The sequence below is a fragment of the Schistocerca cancellata genome, chromosome 3 (genome assembly GCF_023864275.1).
Source record: "Schistocerca cancellata isolate TAMUIC-IGC-003103 chromosome 3, iqSchCanc2.1, whole genome shotgun sequence".
Classification (NCBI taxonomy): domain Eukaryota; kingdom Metazoa; phylum Arthropoda; class Insecta; order Orthoptera; family Acrididae; genus Schistocerca; species Schistocerca cancellata.
Window position 1 is genome coordinate 686,375,206 of NC_064628.1, and position 6,000 is coordinate 686,381,205.

Consider the following 6,000-nt stretch of genomic DNA (forward strand, 5'->3'; position numbering starts at 1 on the left):
CAGCAAAAATGGCATACTACTTCGTCACATTTCAGAATCTCACTCTCATTGTATTACCTAGTTTAATTAGACTACACTCCAATACCTGTTTTTTGCTTACTTTGATGATCATCTTATTACCTCTTTCCAAGACACTATTCATTTCGTTCGACTATTCTTCCAAGTGCTTTACCTTCTCTGACACAATGCCAATATCATGGGTAAAGCTCAAAGTTTTGATTTCTTTTCTCGGATATTTAAATCCCTTTACAAATTTCTCCTTTGTTTCCTCCTCAGCTTGCCCACTATAACATCAAGGATAGGCTACAACTCTGCCTGATCTTCTCAACCACTGCATCCCTTTCACGTCCTTAGACTCCTGTTAGTGCAATTTGGTTTCTATCCAACTGAAGATAACCTTTCTATCGCTGTATTTTGTCTTTGCTATATTCAGATTTTGAAACAGTTTACCCATGTTAAGACTGGCAAAAGATTTATATAAAACTACAAATGCTGTACATATAAGTTCGCTATTTTCAGTGTCTTTTATGAGAAGTTGTAGAGTTAGTATTGCCTCAGTGCATTGCTGCATTTCTTCCAACCTCAGTTGATCTTCCCAGAGGTCGGCTACTACCATTTTTCCAATCTTCTATCAATGAAGCGTTTTAATATTTTACAACATTATTTATTAAACATGCAATAATATTCCAGCCCGTCAGCATTCTTTGTCTGTACAATGGACAATAATTCGAAAAGCGTAGCAATGTAGCATGTTAAGACTCTTGAACAAAATTGAAGAGTTATTTTTTTCAAACCCCGTTATTTTGTGCCATTGTGACACAGAAGTTTGGATTATGGCTTGAAAGTGCCTACGACCTTCCTCTGTAATTGTGCAACAGCGTGGCGTCCTGTGATGTCACCCGCAGTCTTTGTGAGGCTTCGGATAGCCTGCATGAAAAAAAAAAGAAAAGCTGAGCTCAGAAGTTCATATTAGGTGCAAGGTGACTTAATGATGTCAAAATGGCATCAAATTTACTCATCCGACGAAATTTGTGCGTAATCCAAGGCCGAAAAATGTATTTGTCTATGCTTTGTCGTTTCCCATTTTTCACGCTTTCCTATGGCGGGTATAAGAGGGGGGGGGGGGGGAGGGGGGGGAGGTAAAGGTGACATTGACACATAGGTGGATAACATGTCAAATCTTCCTCTAAATCCCTCTCATCCCCCCCACCTCAGTTCGCCAACACCCACTGTGCCAACCACATATCTTTGCTGAGCACTACAAAAATCTTCCTGTGCAGATACAACCATTCACAAATTCCTAGGCGCCTGGTTGATAGGCAAGCCGACCTGCAACGCTTAGACGTGGCGTGCAGCAAACAGGCACTAGCGCAGCAGTGTAGTGTGCCTCAGCTGACGGGTGTCAAAGGGGTTGCCTGTCCCACAGGCGCCTAGGAATCACTGAATTTTTAAATTGCTCAATAAAGGTGTACAGGCGCACAGAATGTGTAGTGGTACCGATAGATCTTAGACGGACTCTTTGACTTTTAATCCAAGAATGTGCCAATGTCGCCTCTTCTCTCCCCTCCCCCGTCCCTCACTCCCCCGCCCCCAACATGCACACGTTACGGGATAGTGTGAACGAGGAGGGATGAAAAAGCAGAAAATTCTCTTTCTGCTTCGAATCACGTTCAAACTTCATCAAATGGTTTTGAACACTCCGAAGTGGCTCCAGCCTATGTACCACAGCAAAAATTGTAGACACGCTACTCTAAAAAGGGGTGAGATCACGTTTTATGGGGTTGCCCTTAGAACAAGACTGAACCGTGCGGGAGGTCAGCAGTGTCAAACGTAGTCTTTTTGTACGTCGCTCTACAGGCTGTCGTTTTGACCACGAAGTGTGTGGAAATTAATGCCCCAAGGAAAGGGATGGTTTCATTGGAGCCCTATATGACAATTCCTGAGGGCTTTCTCTGTCGATTCTAAGCAGCATTGTGTCAGAAACGTTTTCCTCGATTACCCATAAGAAAATCATGTGATTTCAACACTTGACATCGTGCATCTGACCTCCACTGCAGACGTATCAAGAGAAAGATTGAGATGTGAATCATAGGAGACGTGACGATCTTCCTGTGGTATATACCGTCCACGGTGGTGTTGGGCAAAACTGTGGTGAAATCTGGTGCCAATCACTAACCAATCTCACTTCTCACATGAACATACGAACTCTTGCCTTCTTTTTGCGTCTAAAACGTCACCAAGCTCTAAGTTGACATTTCAGGAGCCATGCTTTTTCATCTTTACAGAGGAAGTTTGTAGACAGCTTCAAGCTAATTTCAAGCTTCTGCATCGCAATGTCAGAAAATGAAGGGGTTTCGAAAAAAGTTGTTCTGCAGTGTAATTATTAAGAGAAATAGGGAGTATGACAGCCTCATAATACTTTCACTAGCATCTGAACTTTTCGTTACATCTATTCTCAGTTTTGAACCAATAAGTATTATGAAATACTTTAGTGTGAATTATTAATATCTCACATTTACTCACGTACAGGGAGGTGAAAAATGTACCCATTGAGTCAAATAAATCAACTGATGCCAAAAAACAATTTTCCTATTAATAAAATTGTATTGCTGTTTTGTAATTCATTCTAAACCGTTTAAATATTTTTGAGTAAATAATGCATGTTTGTCAGTTAAATATTTTAAATGTTTAGCTAAGTCACAGCATATGTATGCACCAGCCAAGCAATCTGAAGATGAATATTTACAGTGGAAGCATGTATTCATTGAGAGCTTACAATATATCATCGTTAAATGTCGCAAAAATGCAAGTATCTAACTTTGGAAATATGATGACGGGCTCACCATTGTACCGATTTCATAACAAGATAAGATCTTAGCCTTGGACGACCATTCTCTGAAGGTAAATACTTGGCTCAAGTGACTGAGCACTATGGGACTTAACATCTGAGGTTATCAGACCCCTAGAACTTAGAACTACTTAAACCTAACTAACCTAAGAACATCACACACATCCATGCCCGAGACAGGATTCGAACATGTGACCGTAAATAATATGGACATAACTCCCTGCGGGTTTGGGGGTAAGAATAGGCCCGCGGTATTCCTGCCTGTCATAAGAAGCGACTAAAAGGAGTCTCAAACGTTTCGGCCTTATGTGATGGTCCCCTATCGGGTTTGATCTCCAAATCTCAAAATTTTTGCAAGAGCGAGCCGACTGGGGGAGGTTGCCTTACTTGGTGCATTGTGTCCATCTTGCGTTGAGAACTTTCGCCAGTTTATTCGTCGTTGCATTGCAGTCCTGCCTGTTCTCCATATCTTGGGCATGGATACGTTCCTGCGTGCACTTTCCGCCATGCAATGTGCAGTGCCACTTTCTGCACCGACGGCGACCATGGACTACATGTCACCTCCTGGGCCAGATCGCATCCACTGTCAAATGCTGAAACACCTCTCAGTGGACTGCAGCGACGCCTCCTCGACCTTTACAAGCGTATTTGGGTCGAGGGGAGTTTCCATCGCAATGGCGGGGAAGTATTGTTATCCCCATTTTGAAACCTGGCAAGCACCCATTGGAGGTGGACAGCTACCGCCCCATTAGCCTCACCAACGTTCTGTGCAAGTTGCTCGAACGCATGGTAGCCAGTCCGTTGTTGGTGTTGGTTGTAGCCCCCTGACAACACAGGGATCGCTCTGCTGATGCCTGCGCTGTTAACTCCCCATGTATGCCAAGGAGTAGATGCCCATCTCCCTGGGGCATCGGGACTCCCGGCGACGGCCATCCTGCCAGGTGGCCCTTGCTGTGGCTGAGTGGCGCCTATGGGAAGGGCCCCTGGTTGGAGTAGGTGGCATCAGGGTGGATGACACGCAATGAAGCGTGGCACATCATCTCTTGCTGGTGGCCAGCTACCAGCAAAGCGTTCGAGGGCTCATTTTAAAGCTAATGTGTATGACCCCAAATCGTTCCCCTCCCTGGCCACACCATGGGAGTAACGAAAGGCTATGAATGACAGTGAAACTTATTCGCCCCGGTATCTCGTCTGTACCAGAGCTGATGGTGAATCCTTTGAATCTGTGAAGCCTCAGTTCTTTGTAGAGCATTTAGAGGACAAGTTCAGGGAGGAGGAGGGCTTGTAAGAAGCTGGGGGATGTTTCAGTTAATATCACGCCCCATAAAAGCTTAAATATGGTCCAGGGCATTATTTTCCACAGGGATCTCCTTTTACAGTCCGATGACGAGCTGCACGGCAACTTAGACCGACGAGGTGTCAATTTCGTCCGGCGCGTCCACTGGGGTCCGAGGGATCATCAAGTTACCACCAGTGCCTTCATCTTGGCCTTCGAGGGTGACACATTACCTGAGAAGGTGATGTCAAGCCATATATCCCTCCCCCGATACAGTTCTTCGTGTTGGAAGTTTGGCCATATGTCTTCACGCTGTGCTTCCAGCCTCGTATGTCGTGATTGTGGTCGACCATCCCATCCTGATACTCCCTGTGCCCTGCCTCCCATCTGTGTCAACTGCGGAGAGTACCATCCCTCTTGCTCGCCGGACTGTCCGATTCTGCAGAAGGAAAGGAAGATAATGGAAATCAAGACCCTGGACCGACTGACCTACACGGAGGCTAAATGGAAATTTGACCGGCTTCATCCCGTGCGCATGACATCTTCTTATGCCGCCACAGTCACTCCTGCTACAGTTACATCAGCTGCAACGCATCCAGTCAGCTCTCAGAATCGAAGGACCACACCTGCCCACTTGATGGTGGGGGGCACTTCACCCCTGTTGCTCCTGCTCCATCTACTTCAGGAGAAAAACCGCCCCAACCATCAGGGACATCTGTTCCCCCTTCCCAGCTGGAGAAGCGTCAGACTTCTTCGGTTCCTCTCGCCAGCAAGGGGTCCCTTGGGGACCTCCCTTCGCGAGTTCCGACCAGCAGAAACGCGGATGCCCGCAAGTGGCTGAAACACCCACCGGTCGCTGGTTGTAGGGCCTCATGGTCGTCTTCCGTCCCAGAGAGTGACCCAGGGAAGCCCTCCCAGCCTGAACCACCGAAGGCACAGCGAGAGAAACAGAAGAAGAAAAAGGTTAATAAGAATCACGACAGTGCGGTGGCACCTGTCCCACCGCTTCCTACAAGCTCCGCGTCTGAGGATGAGGTCGAGATTCTGGCGTCTGCTGAAGACCTGGATCCTCCAGTGGAACTGCAATTTTTCCACCATCTATCTGAGCTCCGACAACTTATCAGCCTTCACCCTTTCCTCTGTATTGCTCTACAAGAAACTTGGTTTCCGGCAATGCGAACCCCTGCCCTCCGTGGCTGTCAGGGCTATTATAGGAACCGGGCCGCTTATGAAAGGGTCTCTGGTGGCGTCTGCATCTATGTTCTTCACTCCCTTCACAGCGAGTCTATCCCTCTGCAGACACCTTTAGAGGCTGTTACCGTATGCAGTCCACTAGATGGTGATGTCCCGCAGCATGTCCTGGCTGCGCTGATAGCGCAATTGCCGCCGCCTTTCCTGTTACTGGGCGACTTCAACGCCCAGAACCCTCTGTGGGGTGGGTCAGTGGAACAGGTCGAGGCGCAACCGTTGAGAATGTATTGACACAACATACACCTTTCGATTTAAATGATGGTGCCTTCACACATTTCAGTGTGGCGCATGGCACGTACTCCGCCATCGACCTTTCAATCTACAGCTCTAGCCTCTTACCTTCTCTCCAATGGAGTGTGCATGACGACCTGTGCGGTAGTGACCACTTTCCGATCTTTCTGTCACTGCCACAGCGTCACTCTCCTGGGCGCCCTTGCAGATGGGCTATGAATAAGGCTGACTGGGACCTGTTCTCCTCCATGGCCTCTATTGCGCCTCTTTCTAATGAAGCCGTTGATGCGGTGGTTCACTCGGTCACCACTGGCATCATTGCTGCCGCAGAATCTGCCATTCCCCTTTCTTCTGGGTCCCCTCAGCGGAGGACTGTGCCTTGGTGGTCGCCTGA